At 38.2% G+C, this 27155-nt stretch overlaps 1 pseudogene; it reads left to right on the top strand.

Moving 5' to 3' along the window:
* Nucleotides 1-11003: 11003 nt before the first annotated feature.
* The window catches only part of LOC118842801, a 34202-nt pseudogene continuing 18050 nt past the window's right edge, over nucleotides 11004-27155 (top strand).

The following is a 27155-nucleotide window of genomic DNA, read 5'->3' as shown; positions in this document are numbered from 1 at the left end:
TGAAAAAAAAAACACAAGAAAGGAAAACATGGTTATCCAGAAAAGAGAAAATTTTATGCGGTCATAATAGCTACTTTAAAACATTTGAAGGACTGTTATGTTGGAGGGAGGTGGGGGAGAAGTTGGTCTGCTGGGTCTCGGAAGGGAAAACCAGGAACAGTGGGTGGAATTTGCAGACTCAAATTTGGGCTTTATGGCAAGGAAAAAGACAAAAGATTAAAACAAAAATTTCTTCACATTGTCACTGCTGATCATCTTTTGTTATGTGTTTATATCTTTATTCTAAAATATCAGAATGCATTATGGTAGAGTATGGCAAAATAAAGTTTTTGTAAAGTTATTTCTGGCAACTTCCTCCTGGAGAATCTAATATGGTCTCCACAAAATAGACCTAAGAGAAAGATGGTGGGATTCCTTCCCAATCCTTCCCTTTCCATCCCTCTGTTCTAATCCCAATACCCAGTGACTGAATAATAATAATCTTAATGATGTTCCCCCTCATTCTATTTACAATATTTATATTGCTGTCCCACAGAATCTCCCCAGCATGCTGAGGAGATGCTCCTTGATTTCTGAGTCACTCACTCTGGGCCATCATTTCCATAGGCTGGATGCACAGTTGTCAAAAACCCCACCTTGTACTTCCAACTATCTCATAACATGCTGATAGTTAAGGACATCAGAGATCTAACCTATGCTATTTAGACAATGAACAACACATGTTGTGCCATGTGCCCAATAGAAACTAATCTTCCTAATAAAATGCTCAATACACTTATCTCTTCAAGTACTACTTATTTCACCATCTTGATATATGGGGAGGCTAGGGTAAATATCTTTCAATTGATGACTGCCCTCTCTCTCCTAGCCCTCCAGGTTCCTACATGGTTAATATCTTGTTCTATCACACTGCTTCTAATGTATTATCATTAATAAAAACTAGAAAGTATCTCCTGGATTGCTTGTCAAAAGTAAATCCATTTTTCCAGTGGTTCAGTTTCAGGCTTTCTACTAGTCTGTTTTCAAATGGTGATGAATTTGGTAGTAGTATATGACCTACCATAAAAAAAGCAAAACATTCTAGATGACAAGAGTACATTGCCTGCCTAGAAGAGCAAAGGGTTTCCTCTCCTTGGAAGTCCTCAAATGAAAGCTAAAGGATCACTTTTAGGCTAGCCATAGAACAGATTCTTTTGAAAATATGCCTTGATCTTAACATCCAATGAAATTCTTCAAAACTGATGTTCTGTAATTCCTGCTTTATTTTCATGAAATACTATCCCCTTTCCCAAAATTGCAAGCAGCAAGAATATTTTTAAGCTTTCCTATATATGCAATATTTTTAATAATCTTTGTTTGCAGCTATTTTTGGCATTGATCATATACCTAATTAATTTTGATACAGATTATGCTCCTGAAACAGAATTCTAATGCCCATGATTGAATGGCAGATGATTACTTATGCACTCAGTGACTGGGGAAGGTGTGTTTGACAGTAGAAGTCCCTGAATTTGTCTTTTCTTAAAATATGCATTTCAGAATTCTTTCTGTGCTGACTTTTTTCAAATACTGAATCTAGACTTCTTTCGTCCTTGCTGAAGGCAACTGGAGATATTGAATCAACAGAAAGGAAGAGTGGATTCCTTAGCTCTGCTGTTTGCATCTCATTATGCTAATGAGACACTGACTAATGCTGGTGGAAATGTTTTAATGCACATCACTGCCTACACCAAGTTATCACATATAAGGAGCACTGGAAGAGTCAAAGGCCTGGACTTCTTCTGTCTCTGACCCTAAGTTAATTCTCTGACTTTGGGAAATTCACCTAAGATCTCTGGGCATTAAGATGTTTTATTTATAAAAGAAATCCATTGAATTAATGTACTGAGAATCATTGAATGTTAGAGCTGGGCATGGTGTTCCAAATGAGCAGTTCCAACTCTTGCCCCTTTGTTTAAGAGGGGTAAGGAACTAGAGGAACCAGATAATTAAGTGACTCTTCCAAAGACACATAGATCGCCATGGGCAAATCTGAGAGAATAAGATTAGAGGACCAGAGATCTTGATTTATAAAGGATGTTAAAAGTCATCTAGTCCAACTACCTCATTTTACTGTAGAAGACATAGACAAAGAAAGGGTAAGTGACCTGCCCAAAGTCACATAGTTAATATATGGTAAAGCCAGGATTTTAAACTAAATCATCCATTTCCAGACTTGGCTTTGTTGCAATTGCATTATGTTGCCTGACAAAATAAAAACCAGACAACGCCCCCAACCAGATGACATTGTATTCATTGCGTGTATGCATATAAATAAATATTATTAGTAATAATATTATTAACAACTACAACATTTATAAATTTTCCCCTTTACCCTCTCCCTTTCTATTCCCTTTCCTTCTCAATGAGCCATCCATTTTGAAAAAAGAAAAGTTAAGAAAAAGCAACTTACATATTATATTAATCTACTAGTATATTCAACATTCCCCATCCATTGTTCACCACCTCTCTAATGAAAGAAAAGAAATGTATTTCATCATCTTATTTCTGGGGTGAAGTTTTACAGTTAAAGTTGACAAGTTCATTTCTATTGTTTTTGTAAGTTATAGGTTTTCTTTTATTTCATTCATTTTTTTTCAAATACTGTTAGAGTAACTGTTCATATTGTTCTCCTGCTTCTACTTATATTAATGCACAGGATTTCATGCAATGCTTCCTTTTTTATACAAAATATTCATATATTGCTTGAGATTAAAAATATTATATTACTTTTATTCACTATGTTTTTAGCCACCCCCCAATTGATAGACAACGACTTTGTTTCTAGTTCTTCACTACAACAGAAATTCTATCAATAGTTTTATATTTATTGGACCTCTGTCTCTGTCTTTCACTTCCTTGGGGTATATGCTTAAGAAGAACAGATCACTGAGTCAATGAGTATAGGCAATTTAGTTATATTTGCAAATAAACCCATGGTGATGTTTAGAACAGCTGAAAAATCTCAGAAATCCACCAAAAATATTTCAAAATCGCTGTCCCTCCATTACCCCTCCAAAACTAATTAGTCCTTTCCTTTCCTTTCCTTCCCTTCCCTTCCCCTCCCATCCCAGCACTTAAAATAGTGCTTGGTAAATACATTGCGAGTGCATAAGAAATATTTGTTCATTTACTGATTGACTTTTGGTCACATGTAGTTGTGTTCCTTCCAGATAGATAGATGGATATCTATCTACATACCTACCTACCTATGTGCATATATACCCACACATATGTATGTATAAATTCAAACTTTACTTCAGAGAGTACAACTCCAATGAGCTGGATATGTTGTTGGTATGCCAAATGTACACATGTTAAAAAGACTATTTTACAGAGAACTCACTCAGGGTAAGAACTCACATGGTGTCAGAAAAAGTGATACAAGGACACACTGAAGATTTCTCTTAAAAACTGTGAAATTGATTGTGTGACATGGGAGATACTGGCACAGGACTTAGCAGCATGTTGTGCCTTCACTAGAGAAGGTGCTGTGCTCTATGAGCAAAGCAGAATTGAAACAGCTCAAAAGAAACTCCATGTGTACAGATTTAGAGAATCCACCCAAAACATTCACATGGATCATTTGTGCCCAATCTGCAGTAGAGCATTCTGAGTTTGTATTGCTCTGATCACCTATAATCAGACACACTATAACTTGACTCCAACATACTGGTATCATTTGAGACCTCTTTGAGAATGAAGGACAAGTCAATGCACATATATGTATATACCCATATTATATATCATTTAGATATAATGATTCCATACATAATATACAATCATTCCATATATTTGTATTGAATATCACAGCCTTATTAAAGATATTTAATGCACTTTTTACTATTTAAATGTTTGCATTTTTATGCTAGCTGCACTGATTTTGTTCATGTAAAAGCTATTCAGTTTCATATAATTAAAGTCATCTATTTTGTCATTCACGAAAAATTACTCATTTAGCTAAGACTTTCCCTGCAGCTCATAGTTGTTAAAGATATTTCCTTTCATTTTCCTCCATGAGTGTGCATGTATATATGTGTGCATGTAAAAGAGACAGACAAAGAATCAACCAGACGAAGAGGGTGAGGAAGAGAAGAATGAAGAGAAGGAAAGACAGAGATGAGGGAAGAAGAGAAGGGGAGAGAAGGGAGAGGAGAAGAGAGAAGAGGAGAGGAGAAGAGAGAAGAGAAGAGAAGAGAAGAGAAGAGAAGAGAAGAGAAGAGAAGAGAAGAGAAGAGAAGAGAAGAGAAGAGAAGAGAAGAGGAAGGGAGGGAAGGGAAGGAAGGGAAGGGAAGAGGAAGAGAAGAGAAGAGAAGGGGAAGAGAGAGAAGAGAAGAGAAGAGAAGGGGAAGAGAGAGAAGAGAAGAGAAGAGAAGAGAAGAGAAGAGAAGAGAAGAGAAGAGAAGAGAAGAGAAGAGAAGAGAAGAGAAGAGAAGAGAAGAGAAGAGGAGTTTTATATTAGTTTGCATCACCATTTATAAATCCTTGTGCTTGTTAAGAGAATTTTCCCTTTGTTTCTTTTCCCGGAGTATAATAGATCAGAAATTCAATCAACCAATTCTAAACACTCACTCAATGTCAAGACATTAACATAATGGCAATGAAATCGATCAGAATGCACTACTTCATCCTTAACTTAGTTGGTTTGTGAGTCATTCAGCAAGCCTTTACACATGGCAAACCTGCATTAGATTCCTGGAGACATATGAGCCAATTTCTTTAATGTGGATAGTTAATTGAGCAAAAAGGAGTAATGAATTCAAGAAAAGTAGTTAACATTCAATTAAACCTGTTGGGGCACATCCAGATATGGTTGAACTTTAATACATTTTGCTTTTACATGGAATAGAAATTACATTGGGTCAAATCATATTCTTCACAAAAAAAGCCTCCATAGAGAGAAAGAATGAGGAGCCATTCCTCATGGAGGAACTTGATCAACTAAAAAGAGTGCTGGATGGAGAGTCAAGTGCTTTTTCTCACATCTATAAGGGATCATAAAACCTATATTGTCCAGATCATAACTGACCAAGATTCTCTTCTATAACATCTCCAAGTAAATGGTGACTCAGGCATTGCTTGATGGCTTTCAGTAAGAGCAAACCTGCTCCCCTGCCCCAGTAGTCCATTCTATTGAAACTTAGAATTAAACTGTCCAATTAGAACTCAATCTTTAGCAAATCCACAATACTTCTTGATAAGCTCCAATCCATCTGCATGCTTGTTGAGTCTGTTTCCAGCTATTGTTTGTGTGTGTGTGTGTGTGTGTGTGTGTGTGTGTGCCTCTCCGCAAGGAACAACTATAAGCCACCAGGAACAGTGAGAGGCAATGGCTTTGGCTACATTGTGCCTCTATTCTTAGCATGTTTCTTTTTTCTGAAATCAGGTGAAAAATATTTTGTTTTGAAACAGCCAAAAAGACTAGAACTTCCACTGAGGAAAGCACTTAGGGGATCGGTGAGATGAGGGTATGCATCTAAGCCATCAGAACTCCCCTGAGCATGAGATCCTTGTGTTCAGTGGCAGGAGTAACTGAGTCAAGTAAGGAAAGCACTCATTAGTCTGGAGGAGTGACTAATTTGACGTAGGCCAGAGAGAAATCAGACTAGATTATCTCCAAATTGTTTTTTTTTCTTTTAATAATTTAATAATAGTGTCCAGTGGGAGAATCCATTGAAGATGATGTCACAAACAAAATAGAGAATGGGACTAAAGGAGCCTTTTAAATCCCTTCCATCTCTGCGTCTCGGATCCTTATCTTTCATAATATACTCTAATATTACATCATTTGTCCTCATCTGTATTTCCCAGGCAGTTGCGAGTCCCTGGCCTCTCAACCAAATCGTGGGCGTCTGTTGTTAGCCCCCCACACCCAGGCCTTTGCCTAGCAAAGGGCCTGATCTCGCAGACAATGTATGAGGCGGGAGCCGAAAGGTGGTGAATGACTCCAAATTTTATTTCAGCAAGTAGCATTTTTATATCTTTAGTGACATAGGTACATTCTTTGGTTATGTGGGTGAAAGAACAGGTAAAATCAAGACACCTGGGTCCTAGGACTGCCCCAACTCCGCCTACTCTCCTCCCCTTCTCTTCTCACGCTAACCCAAAGCTCCCTGCAGTCAGGCAGTTCAGGCAAAGAACCGGAAGTTCCATGTGCTCTGGCAAGCCCAGACAGAGAGCCTGAAGTTCCATGTGCTCAAGCAGGTCCGGGCAAAGACCTGGAATTGCTAGGGAGGCAACATAGGCGAGACCCCTCCTCCTGGCTCCACCCATATCTCAGAGCCCTAAGTTTATCTCAGCAGGCCCCTGGGCGTGGAGGTCCGAGGAGGGCAGGGCTGGGCCCTAACTCAGCTGGTAACACCAGGGTGCAATTATTTTGAGCCTATAGTCAAATGAAACGTCCAGGACATTCTCATATAAACTGTTGCTGTTTTATTTTGTTATTCTTTCTCTTTTTTTTTTTTTTTTCTATATGACTTCACATCCTGGTGTTCTCCCATTATTTATTTGTTTGAATGAAGGATAATTTTAGATTCAAAGATTTTTAACTTTTCAGAGTCTATAGTTTTTTCATCCGTATAGTCAAGGTAATACTACTTTCATAATCTTTACCCAGCAAGTTTTTTTGCAGGGGAGAAGGGAGAGCAATTGGGGTTATGTGACTTGCCCAAGGTCACACAGCTAGTAAATATGTCAAGTATCAGAAGCTGGATTTGAACTCAGGCCCTCCTGACTCCAGGGCCAGTGCTCTACTCACTGTGCTGGCTAGCTGCCCCAGGTTGTTTCTTTTAAAGAAAGTGCTTTGTGAGACTTACAGTTATTATTATCATGACTATTATTATTATTATCATTTATCATCATCAGCAGTTAAAATGGCAGCACGGAAATTAAGATTCATATTTAGAAGACATTTGAACTAGTTATTTGAAGACCTTGCCATTTATTACCTACATGAAATTTGTTGAGTCATTTCATTTCTTGGGACTCAGTTTCCTCCTTGCCAAATGACAAGTTAGATTAAATTATCACAAGGTTCTCTTCCAGAGATAATCATTCCCTGAATATCAACTGAGACCCAAAGAGCAGCATGTACACTACACTAGAACTAGCTGTTCTTTCTGCCATGTAAAAAATTCAAAATCATAAAAGCACAAACAGCAGGTGGAGAGCCCTGAGCACAAGTTGAATGAGGTTTGGGTGAGAGACTAGATTACTGACAGGTGGAAGAAAACATATGAGGTGTGGAAACAATATGGTCATATTATTATTATTATTATTATCATTATCAATATTATTGTTTTGCTAAGAGTTAGGTGGCACAGTGGATAGAACGCCGGCCCTGGAGTCAGGAGACCCTGAGTTCACATCTGGCCTCAGATATGCACTAGCTGTGTGGCCCTGGGTAAGTCACTTAACCCTTTTTGCCTCGGTTTTCTTATCTGTAAAATGATTGGAGAAGGAAATGGCAAACCATTCCACTATCTTCACCAAGAAAAAACAAAATTGGGTCATGAAGAGCTGGACATGGCTAATCAACTTAAAGAAATAAGAATGAATTGTTCTACATGATTTCTAAGGACGCTTTTAACTCTCAAATTCCTTGACTTCATTGAAGCCAAAGAAAAATAGACTACGTAACAGAGAGAAAGAAGGCTGGGTATCTTCTTTTTATATACACAAATTCCAGGGTACTCTCATTATACCTTTGTCAGGCACAGATTTAGCAGGACCAAGAATAGAGAAGTGAACGGAGGACCACCACCACCCCACAACCATCTAACAGAGTGGTAGTAAACTAAAGTCAGTGACAGCCAGAGCTTGAGATGGTATCCAAAGGCAATATTAGGAAGATACTAGACAAATCAAAGTTAAGACTGTCAAGGAGATTGTAGCATAAAATCATAGTGAATGGCATCAAGAGAAACTCAATGAATGTTATTTCAGTTGCAGCCCCATCATCTGTGTTTGCCTGTGATTTTAAAAATTCTAGATTTAGTTCTAGACTTTCCTTAAGTCTTAGACTTATGGAATAAAATAAAAAAGTCTTGACAATTTGAGATCTAAACGTGAAATGCTCTCCATCCCTAGTGGTCTGCAAGTAGAGACTGGAGAAGTATATTTGGGTAAGGTTTTGATGCACGCTCAACTTTTGCTATTACACAGGCTGTCCTGCATTCCTGCAATGTTCCCCAATCCCTCCTCTATTCCTTGAAACATCTGGTTCTCTTCAAGCCTTAACAAAATTGTCACTGCCAATATAAAAACTTACCTGATTCCCCTCTCCAGTTGTTAGTCTTCTTTATCCCCAAATTACTTTTGATTTACTCTGCATATATTATGTATTGACTTACAGTATGTATAGATTGTATGAACCTATGAGAGCAAGGACTGTCTCACTTTTGTACTTGTTTCCTCAACATATCTTATAGTGATTGGTACATAGAAGGTAGCTAAGTGGTATAGTGCGTTGAATTCTGGACTGGAAAGTAGGAAGAACTTGTGCTTTAATCTTGCCTCAGAGACTTTTTGACTCTTTGGGCCTGGGACGCTTCATTTCTCTCAGTCTCAGTTTTATCTTTGGTAAAAAAAAAAGAGGGTGATCATAATAGTATCCACCTCAAAGGTATTGAGGATCACATGAGGAAATGATGAATATTGACAATAACATAATAATAGTTAGAATGGTATATAACACTTTAAGGTATGCAAAGTAATTTATATGTTATATATTTAAGATAATGTATGTAAAGCACTTTATGAAACTTAAATTATTTTGTACATATCAGTCATTATTACTTGTTACCTATTACATGTTTGCTGAATTGATTTGGCTTAAAATTAACTGAATTTAATTGATTCTAAGATGCTATATCTCTGAGATTCTGGGATGCTAGGATCTGGGTGTAATGGGGCTGGAACATGTATAGGAATCAGCCTCTAGGAGCTGTCCCATGAAGCAGAGATCAGGGAGACCTGAAAAATTCTAGACACAATATATGACTCAATATTAGAAATGAGGAAAAAATGGCGAACAAGCAAGAGGGGTTGATGACTCAGAGGAACTTTAAAGAGCAGTGACCCTTAATATGTATGTGTTCTTCTCTCCCTATCTGCAGATTTCATCCAGGATAGTCAGGACTAACTGAGAAAGAGAGGGGAAAGATATTTGGCCCACCCCACCCCCAGGCAAAATGGCAGATTCATAGCACACGATAGCCAAAGGACATATTTGTGGATTTATGTTTGCCTGAGCCAGGATTTGGGAACCCTGGATTCCTTTTCTGTTTTATTGCTGTTCTGATCCTAAGTCACCAGAGAGCAATCATGGGATGGATGTGCCTGGGCTTGGAGGCAACCTTGGGAATGCCAGAGGTGAGAGTTACTGTATCCCTCTGTCAGATCTGAATGGCAACAAGAAGAATTTGTGCATCAGAGAGGATAACACCTCAATCTTTGCCCTGCTTTCCTGGGAAAATTGAAGCTGGAGGGAGTTGTTTGCATAGTCCAAAGCCAAGATGAATGGTGAAATGCTGACTTAGTAGCCCTGCAAACTGCTTCCTGTTCTGGTGTTTAAGTATCAAGTTAGAGGGAAAAAAATAGAGTAGAAGTTATAAGATACTATATCCTGTTTTAACTTGATGTTAATGTGTGGGCTTGAGTTCCTTTTTTTCACATTTTTTTTTTCATGTGGAGAGAGTAAAATAGCTATCCTATATCTGATTTATATTGAACAGTATCTTCCTGTTCTGCTCTAGATTTAAACATAGATTTAAGGAATTTTCTCAAGGACTACAAAGTAAGAGTAAAACAATGAATCCAGCACATTTGAGAAAAAAGTTTAACCTTTCTCATTAGGTGACCACCTGCCCCAATACCATACTCATTCATCCCATGCAAGTCTAGAGCAGAAGGGTCCTTTTCCTGAAAGAGAGAAGGAACAGAGTTGGGTCCAGCAGCAGTTGTTAATTTTTTCCTGGGATGCTGGGGTTCTGGGGTCCTAGGATTTCAGATTTTTGAAAAAAACTAAGATGTTAATTATCTGGAATTTTCATTTTCCATTCAGTAATATGGAGGCTGGATCATTCTCTTTGGGGACTCTCAACAACAACAACAACAACAACAACAAAGCTGCTCTTTTAATAAATTGTCTAGATGTGACCAACATTTCTCGTGGCCTCCAAAAGGACCTCACCTTTGCATATTGACATTATTCTTAGTTGTTGTTTACTTTTCTTTTTGTTTTGAAAATCTAAAAAAAATCACGTTCCTACCTAATTTTCTCTTTGGATGAAAAAAACTTCAGAGATGTCATAATAGATGACAAGCCAGAGCTCTTTCTCTCAGTTTTACAGGAGGAAAGAGTGTCACTACTCTCTATCAAGGAATCTCCACCTCATTCTCACATCCTCAGGAAGGTGTTTTATTTTTTCCCTGACCCCTCTGGACAAATGCAATTACTTCCCACTGCACCTACAATGTCAGCTTCATGGTCCGCTAAGTATAATCCTCTGGCTGAGCTGACCCTCAGACTATCAGCTCCAAGACCTTTCTGTGATTGGAGTTTTAATGATGCTTTAAGAAAAGCTGAGTATATCAGGAAAAGAAAGAAAAAAAGATACCTTGGGGGCAGAGTTAATAACCTGAAGTTATGAAAGGATTTCATGCAATTGACAGTCTGTCCTTAGCTCACTGCCTTACTTCTTAACACAGAAGATGTTTAGTATTTTAGGAAAGAATATCTTGATTTTAATGTGGACTTTGTGTTGTTCCTTACACATGGCATTCCATCTCCTATCTCTGTGATAACTACTGGTGATAGAAGGAAGAAATTGAAACTACCCCTGTATTGATGGAAATAAAATGACATCTATCTATACAATGAAAATTGGTCATTTTGGGAAATGTGGGAGGAGGAGCTACAATAATATAGGAATGTCATGTGTGGTGGGTACTTTTTGAGTGAAATGGTGTTCAAAGGGTTGGAGGTGAGGGAGGAGTTCACTGTAGGCAAAGAAACAGAAGATGGGATTCTACCTGTGAGGAACTGTGAGGCCAACTTGTCTGGGCTGAAGAGCTCATTGAGAGGACTGATGTATGATGAAGCTAGAAAGGTAAGTAGGAATCCAGTGTGGAAAGCATTTTAAATGCTAGACAAAGGAATTTGTGTTCGCTTCCAGAGGTATTGTTCTTTGTTCCCTGTTTTCTAAAAGGGTCAATAATATCTTCATCCTATGTTTTCATTCTAGCATGAATTGGATTTAAGTGGGGCAGAGTTGCACAAAGTTATCAACCTCTCTCTCTCTCTTCCAGAGATATTGAAGTACAGTGGAAAGACAGAAGTTAGGATGGCTGGTGATGGCCCAGGTTGCAATGAATAACCTTGGCATCTTCAAGGTCTGAACCAAGCTCTAAACTCTCCATGGCACCTATTCAGCTGCCTGCATAACCATTGGGACAAATTGTTCTCATCTGCCTATTCTGCTGCATCATACGTAGCAGGAGTCTTCACATGCTTAGGGTAGATACCCCCCAACTCAGCAATGGTTTTGTGGCCTATTGGTTATCCTCAATCTCGTTTAGCCCATCTGCTGAGGTGGTTTACCCGGGTGTAGTCACTGTGCATTCTTCATCTTGGAGCCACAGAGTTGAATGTCAGGTAGGCACTGAAGGTGGATGAATGGTCCTGAAAGGAGTTAATCAAGCCCTCACACCAAAGGTGCTACTCCTTGCACACCCATACACACCTTCCTAGGGGGAAAATGGGACTAAAGGTCTACAGAAGTGACAGAATTGGAGCTGTTCATCCAGAAGTGATCTCCCTCTACTTATTTAATTTAATTCAACTTGAATTTATTGAGGTCCTTTGCTAGGGATATAAAAAGAAAAACCCAATAAGTTAATCTTTGTAAATTCCTTTGTAAACTTTCAAGCACTATATTAATTATAGTTGGTAGTAGTGTAAGTCATTGTCATCATTGTAGTAGTAGTAATAGTAGTTGTTGCTGTATTCATGAAAGAGTCCCTGCACTGCATGTGCACTCACCATCTCAAATCTGTGTAATTGCTTTACTCTGACTGGTCCTATACTATGCCCCTACTATTCATCACCCAGACCGTTCTACAAAACCTTTCCACCTTGGAGAGTGCAGCCAGGACTCAAAAATGGCTGACAGCCTTCTCAGAAGCAGATCAGATATGACTCATGATGATACAAGAAGAGGCTGCTGGAGAAAAGAAGCCCGGTCATCATTGAAATTCACATATTATCATGATTTTTTTTCAGCTCAATAGTTCTAAAGTCCCAATCAAGAAAAAGGGAGGGCTTTTTACTAAATGCCACAATGACCTTATTTCACAAGTGACATTCGGCTTACAATGGAAGGTTGGGGACAGGGCAAGAATAAGTGATGCTCATTTTACTTTCCTTACTGTATGACATTAGTACACAGACAGCCTTCCAATTTAAATCAGTTTCTGCTCATGATCACTGCCATTCAGAGAGTGCTACTCAAATCATCTTCTTCATCAGCAGAAGTGAGAAATGCTGCCCAAACCAGAAAAAAAAATAATATGGCTATAAAAGGTGATAGGTAAGTTTTTCTAAAGTGCACTAAAGAAACCAATTTCATGGTCTTCCAATGTCTTCTAGAATGTCAGAGGTGAAAAGATCTCTATTGAGAATGTGAATGGAGGTTCATAACTACTTGCTAATCTAGAGCAATGTCTTGTCATTTTAATTTAGATTGCTATGTTATGATAGCACTCATAAAATGCCCAATAGGGGCCAAGTTACCAAGAGAGCAATGGGGGGATCATGGGACATCACTGTTGAAGGGAAGTGGGAATAATGATTCTAGCAAGTCATGATAATTATGATGCTGGATAGTAGCTTGGGTTCAAGAGCTAAGCTCATCATGTCCCCCATGGTCCAGTTGAAGTGGCCACTTCACTGTTTCCTGAACTTGGCATTCCATATCCTGCCCTTTGAATTTACACAGGCTGATCTCCAAACAAATCGTGGTCCTCCTCTTCAGCTCTGCTTCTTAAAATCTTTGATTTCTTCAAGATAGAATTGAGGTGTCTATTTTTTCCTGAATTTTGTCACATAGGATCAATAAATCATTCATCAAGTGACAGAGATATTATTCAGACTCAGAACATCAAGTCCAATGGTGTTCCCATTGTACCACACTGCCTTCAAAAAAATGAGCTTTCTTCCAGAAATATATACCTCACTGATAGAAAACGCCTATGAAGTGCTATCACATAAAAAACAACTCCAGAACTTCCAGACCATAGGCTTTGGAGGCAAGTGTCGGTCTTTTCTGATAAAGAAGTTGGCCACCTCAGGAGGATAAAGCTTTCTTAGAACTGATCATTGGAATAGAAGCTTATTGAAGGGCAAGCTCAGTCTTGTTGTTGTCTTTGAATGACTGAGCACCTATCCTAATGCCAAGTACATAGCAGTTGTTTATTAAATGTGCTGAATTAAATTTAAAGGGAAGGTGGGATAATTAATAGGAAGTACAAATCACAGGTTCATATTGTGTCTCACATACTTACTACTAGCATGGGCAATTCACTTAACATCTTTCAGACTCAGTTTTCTTATTTGTAACATGAGGGAGTTGGACTGGACAGCCTCCTTTAAAGTCCCTTCCATCTCTGGACTAGTGTTTCTATGAATCAAATGGAATCAGCATATGTGTGTGCATGTGTGTATGTGTGTGTGTTTGCATGTGTGTATGTGAGTGTGTGTGTGTGCATGTGCATGCATGTGTCTGCATGTGTGCACGTGAGTATGTAAGTGTGTGTGTGTGTGTGTGTGTGTCTGTGTGTGTGTGTGTGTGTGTAACAGAGAGCCCTGCCCTTTGGACCTCCAAAAGGATTTCTTAGAGGTATCCTGAAAAATGTGAAGTTCAAAGCCATTTCTGCTCATTACTTTGTCACCGAAGCTCTCCCAGCCTCAGTTTCCGCAGGCACAAAATAAACATTATAATGGCACTTTTCTACTAGGATTGGGAGGATCAAATGAAATGTTTATGAAGCATTTTGCAAACCTTGAAGCCCTACATAAATGTTTGTCATTAGTACTATTAAAACTATTGTAGTACTTTAAATGTCCAAAATCTAAAAACTATTTACAAAAATAATCCTCTATTAATTGTATGGCCTGTTGCAATCCTCTTCCCTTCTCTGAGCTTCAGTTTCCTCAAATGTGTAATAAGGAGTGAGGATTAAATGCTCCCCAAGGTTCTTCCTAGCCTTACATCCCATGATCCTATATTGTATCCATGTCCTTAATCCTTTTGTACTCCTTCAATATTGCTGACACATTCAGAAGATGGCTGAGGAGATGGGAAAAACCCAGTACCTAGATCAAAGAAGCTCCAAGTTAGAAAAGATCATTCCACCTGTATATGAGACTGATTTGGAGCAAAGTAGAAAGAGCTTTTAGTATCATATTTCTTTCTATCTTTTCTTTCCATGGTTCATTCCTTCTTCCTTCTTTTCTTTTCCTTTCTTTTCCTTTCTTTTCTTTTCTTTTCTTTTCTTTTCTTTTCTTTTCTTTTCTTTTCTTTTCTTTTCTTTTCTTTTTTCTTTTCTCTTCTTTTCTCTTTTCTTTCTTTCTTTCTTTCTTTCTTTCTCTTCTTCATTATTTCTCTCCTTCTTTCTCTCTCTCTCTCTCTCTCTTTCTTTCTTTTTATCTTCCATCTTTCCATTCCTTCCTTCTTTCCTTCTTCTGTCCCTCTCCTCCTCCCTCTCCATTCTTTCCTTCCTTTCTTTTTACCTTTTTTCTTTCTTCTGAGATGGAGTTTTTATTGGGTTTTTGGTTTTGGGGGGATGATGGTCTTTGTGTTTCTATTTGTGTTTGACCTCTTTGTTAGTAGAATATTTAAGTATCATTATGGCATATTATTTAAAAAGAAACACTGACAGATACACAGACCTCAGCACCCATTGTATAAATTTTAACAAATATGTGACATTGAATTGCAAGCATCTTGGGAGCAAGCACTAATCAAAACCATAAATAAAATTTAAAAGATTGTCTAATGACTACAACAAATAATGAAGTTGGAATGTAAAAAAAGGTAATAACATTTAAGAATGAATCTGCTATCTCAAGGGGGAAAAAGTTCTATGAAATGCTTCACAATATTTTCTCTGGCAGGGATAGCCATCTTTTCATTCATTGATACCAAGATTATTTATTTTCCATCATTTACTTCTGCAGGAGGGGGAGTCAGATAAGCTGTTTTGTTTTCCTTTTCTTGTCTCAAAAAACCCACAGAGAAACAGCATAAAAGTAGTTTGATTTAATGACCCTCACCCTTATGTATTCAGTGTATGTTACCCAATTATCCCCACCCAGTGTTGCTTGAGCGTGATAGTGTTGAAAGGAACCTGTACTCTTTATGAAAGAGTTTTGAGGCAGAAAGTGTTTTTTTTTATTTTTCCACACTAAATATAGGGACGGTAAGTGAATCTCTTTATTGTCAACAGCCTCTTCTGTTGATGGAGGATGGGAAAATGAAACTGTGTAGGAAAGACTATTAGGAATGTAGAGCAAAGGTAAGACATGGAAAAAGAAAGGAGGAGAAATGGAAAGAGAATGTGAAGGAGAAAGGCAGAAACCATGAAGTCAGGGAAAGAAGAGAGAGGAGGGAGAAATGAAAAAGAGAAAGTCTGTGAGCCCCAAATCATTCATTATCAGCTTGCTTTGTGTCAGGCACTGGGCTTAGAGCTAGAAAGGATTTAAGAGATCTTCTAGCCCTCTCATTTAACAAAGAAGGAAATTCCACTCCCTAGATGTTAACTGATTTGCCTAAGGTCACACTAGAATCAAGATTCAAACCTGGGTCCTCTGGTGGGGGGAGAGGGAAGAGAGAGAGAGAGAGAGAGAGAGAGAGAGAGAGAGAGAGAGAGAGAGAGAGAGAGAGAAAGAGAGAGAGAGAGAGAGAGAGAGAGAGAGAGAGAGAGAAAGAAAGAGAGGGGGGGTGGGTGGGAGGGAGGGAGGGAGAGAGAACAAAGGAACAGAGGGAAGGAGAAGAGGAAAGGAAGTGGGGAAGGAAAGAAGGAAGGAAGGAAGGCAGGAAGGAAAGAAGTGAGGAAGGCGTGGATTTAGGAAGGAAGAGAGGGACAGAGGGAGGGAAGAAGGGACAGATGGAGGGAGGGAGGGAAAGAGTAAGGGAAGAATGGAAAGAATAGAAGGAAGGCAGGAACAGAAAAAAAAGACTGAAAACAAAACAATCAGAGAAAATTTAGGGCGGGGGGAAGATAGGTGGTGTGAGAGGTAGTGAAAGATCATCAGATCCTAGATGTAAAGCTGGAAAGGCCCTTGGAATTTACCTAGTCTGACTACTTCATTTTAGAGACTTGGAGATGGAGGCGTGTGGAAGGTGAATTATTCAAGGCACACAGAGAGCAATGGCAGAATCTAAGTTTGAGCACACTCCATCTCAAGTCTAAGAAGATAACTTGTCTTCCTCTCTCCTCATCATCACGGGCTGGAAATTGTGTAAGAATTTGAGCACACCACTGGGCTACAGCAAGGCCCATTCTCATTGAGCCTCTTTTAGCTCATCTGCTAATAGAGGATAACCATTCAAACCACTCAGCACTGGTGTAATTCGAATAAGATAATCCATGCAAATCTCTTCACAAACTTTATATCTCTATATAGTGTCAGTTATTATTTTTGTTTCCCAGAAGAGCCCATTCTTCTTCTCGGCACTCTTAGTAGTTTAAAGCTACTAGATGGCAAATGATGATCTTCCTGAGCAGCATTGGTCACTGCTAGGAGCTTGACACTCTTTCTTCATTTCCCTCCATTCACTCTATAATCCAGCTTAATTTGGGGCAGTCAGGTGGTGCAGTGGATAGAGCACTGGTCCTGGAGTCAAGATAGACCTGAGTTCAAATCCAGCCTCAGACAAAGCTGTGTGATCCTGGGCAAATCACTTAGCCATATTTGTTTCAGATTCCTCATCTGTAAAATATGCTGTAGCTATTCACTCAAGAATCTTTGCCAAGAAAATCACAGCTAGGGTCACGAAGAGTCCGACATGACTGAAAGGACTGAACATGACAACCCGCAACCACCTAATTGACAACTCCCTTGCCTGATCTCCTACTGGCCTCTCTCACCCAAATAATCAATCTACAAGCACCTGTTCAATAGCAACTGTATGCCAGATGCAGATCTAGGCATAGGTAATATGCATATAAAAATCTTTTGCCTCATGGAGGTCATTGTTGTTATTTTCTATTTTTAATTTTTATGTTTATTTTTATTTTTAAAATTGCAACACTCAGTTCCACAAGTTTCGGAGTTATAAATTTTCTCTCCCTCCCTTTCCTCCCCCCTGCCCCCCCCCAATGGCATGTAATCCAATACAGTAATACATACGCCTTCTCATAAAACTTATTTACATAAAGGTCCAGTCGTAAAGAAGAATTATAACCATGGGAATCACAAGAATCATGAGAAAGAAGAAAAAAAAAACAAAAAAGAGGAAAAAAAAGAGAGAGCAAATAGTTTGCCTCAATCTGCATTCACACTCCATAATTCTTTATCTCGATGTGCATAGCTTTTTCCATCGTGAGTCTTTTGGAGCTGTCTTTGAACCTTGCATTGATGAGAAAATCCAAGTCTATCGAAGTTTGTCCTTACAGATACCGTGTTTCTGTATTCGTGTAAAATGATCTACTGGTTCAGCTCCCCTCACTCAGCATCACTCTATATAATTCTTTGCAGATTATAGTGAAGTTTGTCTCCTCCTCATTTCTTACAGCACAAAAGTTTTCCATTAAATCCATATACCACAATTTGTTTAGCAATTCCCCAGTAGATGGGCATCTCTTTGATTTACAATTCTTTGCCACCACAAAAGAGCTGTGATAATTTTTTTTTGTACATACTGGTCCATTTCCCACTTCTGTGATGTCTTTGAGATACAGCCCTAGAAGTGGTATTGCTTGGTCAAAGGGTGTGCACATTTTTATAGCCCTTTGGACCTATTTTCAAATTGCTCTCCAGGATGACTGTATCACTTCACAACTCCACCAACAATGTGACAGTGTCCCAATTTTCCCACATTCTCTCCAGCATTTATCATTGTTCTGTTTTGTCATGTTGGCTAATCTGACAGGAGAGATGTGGTAACTAAGAGTTGTTTTGAATTGCATTTCTCTAATCAATAATGATTTAGAGCATTTTTCCATATGAATAAAGACATATTTAATTTCTTCCTCTGAAAACTGTCTGTTCATATCCTTTGACCATTTCTCAATTGGGGAATGAATTATATACCTATAAATTTGACTTAGTTCCCCATATATTTTAGATATGAGGCTTTTGTCAGACGCTGATTGTAAAGATTCTTTCCCAATTTTCTTCTTCTCTCCTAATCTTTGTTGCATTGGGTTTTGTTTATACAAAAATTTTCAATTTAACATAATCAAAATTATCAATTATGGATTTTGTAATGCTCCTTATCTCTTGTTGGGTCATGAATTCTTCCCTTTCCCATAAATCTGACAGGTAAACTATCCCTTGCTCTCTCAAATTGATTATAATACCAGCCTTTATTCCTAAATCATGAAACCATTTTGGCTTTATTTCAGTATATGATGTAAGATATTGGTCTATGCACAGTTTCTGCCATACTATTTTCCAATTTTCCCAGCAGTTTTTGTGAAATAGTGAATTATTAACCCAGAAGCTGGATTCTTTGGGCTTATTAAAGAGTAGATTGTTATAGTTGTTGACTACTGTGCCTTGTGTACCTAATCTATTCCATTTATTCACAACTCAGTTACTTAGCCAGTACCAAGTAGTTTTGATGACTCCTGTTTTATAATACAGTTTAATATTTGGTAGGGCTAAGCTATCTTCCCTACTATTTCTTTTCATTAATTCTCTTTATGTTCTGGACCTTTTGTACTTCCAGATGAAATTTGTTATTATCTTATCCAGATCTGTAAAATATTTTTGTTAGTTTGATTGGCATGGCACCGAGTATGTAAATTAATTTAGGTAAAACTGTCATTTCTATTATGTTAGCTTGACCAAACCACAAGCAATTGATGTTTTCCATTTATTTAAACCTGACTTTGTGTGAAAAGTGTTTGTAATTGTTTTCACATTGATCCTGGGTTTCTCTTGGCAGGTAGACTCCTAAATATTTTATAGTGTATACAGTAACTTTAAAGGGAATTTCCCTTTCTATTTTTTGCTGTTGGGCTTAGTTAGTTATATGTAGGAATGCCATGGATTTATGTGGTTTTATTTTATATCCTGCAACTTTGCTAAAGTTATTTATTATTTCAAGTGGTTATTTACTTGATTATCTACAATTCTCTAAGTTAATCATTATGCCATCTGCAAAGAGTGACAACTCAGTTTCTTCTTTGCCTATTCCAATTCCTTCAAATTCTTTTTTCTTCTCCTATTGATAAATCTAACATTTCTTGTACCAAACTGAATAATATGGGTGATAATGGACATCCTTGTTTCACCTATGCTCTTATTGGGAAAGCATCTTGCTTATCCCCATTACATATAATGCTTGCTGATGATTTTAGGTAGATGCTATTTATAATTTTAAGGAAGGCATTGTTTACTCCTATGCTTTCTAATGTTTTTAATAGGTAAGTGTCTTGCATTTTATCAAAAGCTTTTACTGCACCTATTGAGATAATTATATATTTTCTGCAAGCTTTGTTGTTGATATGATCAGTTACACTGATGGTTTTCCTAATATGGAACTAGCCTTGCATTCTTGGAATAAATCCAACAAGGACATACTATATTATACTCATGATAAGTTGCTGCAATATTTTTGTTAATATTATATTAAAAATTTTTAGACCAATATTCATTAGAGAAATTGTTCTGTAATTTTCTTTCTTTGTTTTGACTCCTCCTGGTTTAGGTATTAGTACCATATTTGTGCCATAAAAAGAATTTGGTACAATTTCTTCTTCACCTATTTTCCAAAATAATCTACAAAGTATGGGCATTAATTATTCTTCAAATGTTTGATGGAATTCACATGTAAATCCATCTGGCCCTGGAGGTTTTTTCCTATGGAGTTCATTGATTGCTTCCCCATTTTTTTTTTCTGAGATGGGAATATTTAGGCATTTTATTTCCTCTTCTGGTGATTCAGACTATTTATTTTTTTTTGTAAATATTCATCCATTTCCCTAAGATTGTCAAATTCGTGGGCATACAATAGGGCAAAATAATTTCTTTTTTTGTTCTTTTTTCTTTTTTCCGCATTTTTTTTATTTTTTAGTTTGCAGCATTGATTTTCACAAGAGTTTGAATTACAAATTTTCTCCCCATTTCTACCATCCCCCCCAACTCGAAGATGGTGTATATTCTGGTTGTCTTGTTCCCCAATCACCCTTCCCTTCTGTCACCCCACTCCCCTCCCATCCCCTTTTCCCTTCCTTTCTTGTAGGGCAAGATAAATTTCTACACCCCACTGCTTGTGTATCTTATTTTCTAGTTGCAAGCAAAAACGTTTTTTTTTTTTTTTGTTTTTGAACATATGCTTTTAAAACTTTCAGTTCCAGATTCTCTCCCCTCTTCCCTTCCTACCTACCCTCCTTAAGAAGTCAAGCAATTCAACATAGGCCACATGCGTAATATTATGTATAACCCTTCCACAATACTCATGTTGTGAAAGACTAACTCTATTTTTCTCCTTCCTAACCTATCCCCCTTAATCCAGTTTTCTCCGTTGACCCTGTCCCTTTTGGAAAGTGTTTGTTTATGATTACCTCCTCCCCTATCTGCCCTCCCTTCTATCATCCCCCCCTTTTTTATCTTCTTCCTCATTCTTTCCTGTGGGGTAAGATACCCAATTAAGTGTGGATGGTATTCCCTCCTCAAGTCACACCTGATGAGAGCAAGATTCACTCATGCCCCCTCACCTGCCTTCTCTTCTCTTCCTACAGAACTGATTTTTCTTGCCACTTTTATGTGAGATAATTTGCCCCATTCTATCTCTCCCTTTCTCCCTCTCCCAATATATTCCTCTCTCATCCCTTAATTTGATTTTATTTCTTTTGGATATCATCCTTTCATTTTTAACTCACCCTGTGCCCCCCCCCTCTCTCTGTATATATATATACACACACACAATATATATATATATATACATACATGTATACATACATACACACATATACATATATACATGTATATATATATATATATATATATACATATACATATATATGCATATTCCCTTCAGCTACCATAATACTGAGGTCTCATGAATCATACATGTCATCTTTCCATGGAGGAATGTAAACAAAACAGTTCAACTTTAGTAAGTCCCTTGTGATTTCTTTTTCTTGTTCTTTTTCTTGATTGCCTTTTCATGCTTCTCTTGATTCTTGTGTTTGAAAGTCAAATTTTCTATTCAGCTCTGGTCTTTTCTCTGAGTAAGCTTGAAAGTCCTCTATTTTATTGAAAATCCATATTTTGCCTTGGAGCATGATACTCAGTTTTGCTGGGTAGGTGATTCTTGGTTTTAATCCTAGCTCCATTGACTTCCAGAATATCGTATTCCAAGCCCTTTGATCTCTTAATGTAGAAGCTGCTAGATCTTGGGCTATTCTGATTATGTTTCCACAATACTCAAATTGTTTATTTCTGGCTACTTGCACTATTTTCTCCTTGATCTGGGAACTCTGGAATTTGGCAACAATATTCCTAGGAGATTTCTTTTTGGGATCTATTTGAGGAGGCGATCTGTAGATTCTTTCAATTTCTACTTTACCCTCTGGCTCTAGAATATCTGGACAGTTATCCTTGATAATTTCTTGAAAGATGGTATCTAGGCTCTTTTTTTGATCATGGCTTTCAGGTAGTCCAATAATTTTTAAATCATCTCTCCTGGATCTATTTTCCAGGTCAGTGGTTTTTCCAATGAGATATTTCACATTGTCTTTCAGTTTTTCGTTCCTTTGGTTCTGTTTTATAATATCTTGATTGGTTTTTTCCCCTGAACTAAATGAATGTTGCCTGTATGCTCCCCTGAACTAACTGAATGCTGGATTAAAGTAAGCTGGTCAACCCCTTCACCATGCTTTCCTTGTTTAAGCAGATAAAAAGAACCTGTGCTTTCCCAGCATGCCGGCAGCCTCCTGGGTGCTGGCTGTGGGAGGATCTTACACCCCCACAGAAGCTGCTAGCCGGATTGTTAAAACACTTGTCTGCGCTGGTGTCTGCCACTTCCCTTGGCAGGTCATAGGCACATTTGGGGTCCTGGTGTTGACACTTGATGGCTTCACCCTCTGGGGGGCTCAGGACACTCCTCCTATTCTGCTTAGGTGAGGCCCTCTGGCACACCTCTCTTCCTGTACTAGTCTCCTTCTACCACTGCAAGAGGGGGTCTCCCTAGATTCCTGAGCTAAAAGCCTACTGAAGCCCCACTTCTGGCTCCTCTATTCTAGGGTTTCTCCCAGGCAAGTATTATCTACATGAGGAAGATAAGGATGAGAACCATTTTACCTAGTCATCATGGCTCCCAGAAGTTCAAGAAGGTCAGTTTCAAACCTTTAGACTGTGGGCTGCAAGCCTCAGGAGTAGTTTCTCTCATGGCTGCAGGCTTTCACTGGTGTCTCCCATACCTCCAGAAGACTCCTGTACTGGGCTGAGAGGCCTGGGGATCACTGCTGTACATGGCACTTCAGGCCTGGGCCTGCTGCTGCTCCCATTTGGGTATGGTTTAGTTTTGCACACCTAGTGTTCTCCTAGCCTGGTTCATTGTCTGGGTTCCACTACTGCTCCTACTCTGGTGTGGTCTGGTGCAGTTGCACCCACCAGGCATTCTCCCTACCCACAGATATGCCCTGTCAATCATGCAGACTCATCTGGCTTAGAAATTTTCCACACTCAGTCTATGACTGGCTTCTAACTCTTTCAAATCTGCTCAGATTCACTTTTTTAGAGGTATCTTACAGAATTTATAAGAGTGCTCTGGTAAGTCCCTCCTTTCACAGCACCATCTTGGCTCCACTCACTGCCTTTATTTTCACCAACACTTGATTTGCATTGTGATTCTATGCATTTAATTGTACACGCTTAAAAGCTGCATTTGGGGAAGGGTACATAGGCTTCAGCAGGCTACTGAATGGGTCCAGGACACATAAATAGGATTAAGAATTCCTGGTCTTTGGAAAAGTATTGGACTTGTAATCACAATACATGAATTCATTTCCAACATCTTCTCCTTTTATTGTGTATGACTGGATGTACTATGTCCTCTCAGTGAGCAAAATCCCTTGACAGATATAGATGTTCCCTACTCTCTTTAACTTTTATCCTTTGAGAGCTAGGACACTAGAGGCAAATTGACTTAGCCAGGGTCACACAGCCAATATGTATCAGATGAAGGAATCAGAGCAGTTCCTCTTGACTCAAAGCCTGGCTCTCTTTCCATAGTATTGTTGCTACTTAGTGGTTGTGTGACATTGGGCAAATCACTTGAAGCCTCTGGGTCTAGCGATCTCTAAGGTCACTTATAACTGGAAGTCTTATGAACTAAAGAACCCAAAGAACCAGGGACAGAGAAAGCATCTAGAATAAGGCCCATGGAGAAAGAAATAACAAGTTTTAATGCAGTGTAAAGCACTCTTCTCACAAGTACCTTAGAGTAAGTAACATGAGTGCTAACCTTCTCTTTCCAAAGAAGAGGAAACTATCTGATACTGAGTGGTGTGTTGATTTCGCTAGAAAGTCCACAGTCAGGACCTCACCAAGGGCCTCCTGATATTAGGTCACATATGTTTCCCACTTCATTCTATTCAGTTTCTCACAGTCTCTTTGTTTTCTGCCTTAATCATGTTAACTGGCATTGTTAGAAAGCTTTGTAATTTGCAAAGGGCTTTATGTAGAATATCTCATTTGATCGTTACAACAACCTTGTGATGTGAGCTGTATTATTATTCTTGTTTTGCATATGAGAAACTGATGCTAACAGAGGGTTAGTAACATGGCCTGCATCACATAGTTACTAAGTTTCTGAGGCAGGATCTGGATTCCAATCCCAGTGTTCCAGCCACCACACCACTTAGCTACTTGCTTTTGCAAATCCAGAGCAAGAAGATAATTTTATATGATCTATTCCAAGCATCTGATCTCAGTTTCTTAATCTGTAAAATAAGGGGATTTTTAATCTGGTCATAATTAGACTCCTTTAAGATCTGTGATTGCATGAATATATGAAAAAAACCGTAGGATATATGAAATCAAACCCAATCATAATGACCCTTTGGAATGCTTCATTAGAAGGAAAAATACTTTTAAACTAGCATGTAAAATGCATAGACTCATTAAAGTGATGTAAGAAGAAAGGTTCAAAGAGACCGTGTGTCCCCAAAGTTATGCTGATTCTGTCCTAGAGCCAGGAAATGGAAAGGAAATGGTACTCCTCAAGAAAGTACATTACAGAACAATCCCGTCTCATTTTGCAAAATATAAATGCATGGAATGGGGCAAAGAATAGGCAGGAAAAAATGGCTTAACTTCATTATGGGCCAAATTCACCTCCATGTATCAATGCAGGAGCAAGAACAAGCCCCATAAATAGGGCTGATTATTCTTTATGGGCCTTCCATTTTCTGGTTACTTATGTCTCCTTCATATCGAATAATCTCATAAATGTGCTCACCACGACTTGTCCAGACACAAGGTTTTATACTTTCTTGTACAAGTGAGGAATTTTTATGTTTTGTCCCAATAGCTGAGCTCTGAGTCAGGAAGAAGGTACAAGAAAAGTATGAAACAAGGTGATTTATCTGTGAGCAAATAGATTTTTAATATTCTTATTGGTATCAGAATAGATAGCCTGCTCACTAACTTTATGAATATTATAAATGCTAGAGGAATCATTCACACATTGGATGATAATCAGAATGCAAAAAGAAAAAAGATAAAGAGAGGTGTGGGGGTCATGACAGCCTGAAACATTGACCCAAATCTAATAAATTAAAATTTAGTTGAGGAAATATGAAGTTCTACTTGGTGTTGGGAAGTTAGCTTCACAAATATAGGAAAAAAGAGGCATGACAAGCTAACTGGTTATGTTGAAAGAAACCTCCATGTTAATTAACAATGAGAAAATGGTCTCAAAAAATCAATGCAGTCTTAGGCCTTATTGTAAATCAGAGAATCTAAGAATAAGAGGGGCCTTTGTAACTATCTAGTCCAGAACTTAACCAAAAAGGAATCCCCTTTAGGACATATTTAACAAATAACCATCCAGCTTTTACTTTACGACATCGAGAGAAGGAACTTAGAACTTCCAAAAGCAACCCATTCCATTTGGTGACAGTGTTAATTGTTAGGAAGATTTTCCTAACAACCAATCTAAATATACCTTATTAACATGCATGCATTAGTATTGGTTCTGCCCTACAGGGCTAAGAATAAGACTTTCAATCACTCTTCTACATAAATGCTCTTCAAATTTATAAAGATCAATGACATGCTACTTTTAAGACTTCTTTTCTTCAGGCTCAACTCTTTAGGAATCAATCATCAGTTACCTCAAAATATAAGGCATGTACTGGAGGGATTTTACTACACTCATCATCCTGGTTGGCCTCCTATGAATTTTCTTCCTCTAATTAATGTGCTTTTTAAAGTAAGTTGCCAAGAACTGAACATAATACCCTTAATGCAGTCTGATCCATTCAAAGTATAACAGGAATAACACCTCCATAGTCCTAGATAGTTAGTCTTTCTTACTGCAGATGAAAATGGAGTTAGCTTTCTTGGTTGCCTATATCACATAGAGGTATAGTGTCCAGAAATAAGTGTTGGGGAAGCCTGCTTGATCATACCCTTGTCAGACTGTCTGGATTTTTGTTTCTAGCAGTACATACCACAATTTGGAAAGGATGCCAACAATCTCCTAGTTCATTCTTTACCTTAGATGAAGAAATAACCCTACAAACATGCCTATGCCTGTGTCTCCTCCATCACACACACACACAGACACATACACACACATGCGTACACACATACATGCACACATATTGACATGTGTGTAGGAGGAAGGGACTAAATATTTGTATAGCACTTACTATGCAAAGTGCGTTACGACTGTGTTAAGTGCTTTACAACTATTATGTCCTTTGATCTTCACAACAACCCTGCAAGGGAGATACTATTATTAGCCCCATTTTACAGTTGAGGAAACTGAGGCAAACAAAAGTTAAATAAATGTCCGAAGGACACACAAGTAGTGAGTACCTGAGGCAAGATTTGAACTTAGGTCTTCCTGACTACATGTGCACATGTATGTACAGTTATCCCTTCCACATCATGACTTTCCCCATCGTGGTTTTGATATATTGTCAATTTTCATAAGAAATTGAATGGGAATTTGAGGGGAGATTTGCGGAAGCCACAGATGATATGTGAAGGCCAGCAGATGAACAGAGCTTATAACCAAATATTTAATGCAAATTTTACTGTAAGATAAACACCCATGAAAGGAAAAAAAAATCCAGATTTCTTAGGGAAGGCCAAAAAATTTTATAGGGATTTTCCAGATCATGGGAGGTGCCACATCCCTAAACCCTACAATGTGGAAGGAACATTTTGTATATGAATATGTATTTGTATATGCATGTATATATACATACATATAAACATACATACTGTACATATATACATACACATGTGTGCATTTAGGAAGGAAAATTGTAAACTCTTGTAAAGTCTTTGTTGATGTCTGTGTCAAGTCACCTCAGTCTGAGAGGGCTGAGACCATTAAGTCTAACATATGAAACAAGGCCTCCTGATGTCTAATCAAGTTACTGCCATTGCTTGTCTGTGTAATCAGTTATTAGACCTCTAGGTAGCAAAGTGCTAGACTTGGAAGTAAGCCACAGGAACATCTTGCCTCAGACCCTTAGGAACTGTGTGAACCTAGATAAGTCACTTAATCTTTTTAAAATCTGTTTCCTCAACTGAAAACGATACTAATAGTACTTCCTTTATAAGATTGCTGTAAGGATCAACTGAGATAATATTTGTAATGTGCTGAGCATAGTACCTTACAGACAGTAGATGCTTTAAA

The sequence above is a fragment of the Trichosurus vulpecula genome, chromosome 3, assembly GCF_011100635.1.
Source record: "Trichosurus vulpecula isolate mTriVul1 chromosome 3, mTriVul1.pri, whole genome shotgun sequence".
In the NCBI taxonomy this organism is placed as follows: Eukaryota; Metazoa; Chordata; class Mammalia; order Diprotodontia; family Phalangeridae; genus Trichosurus; species Trichosurus vulpecula.
This window is presented reverse-complemented; position numbering and strand designations above follow the sequence as displayed.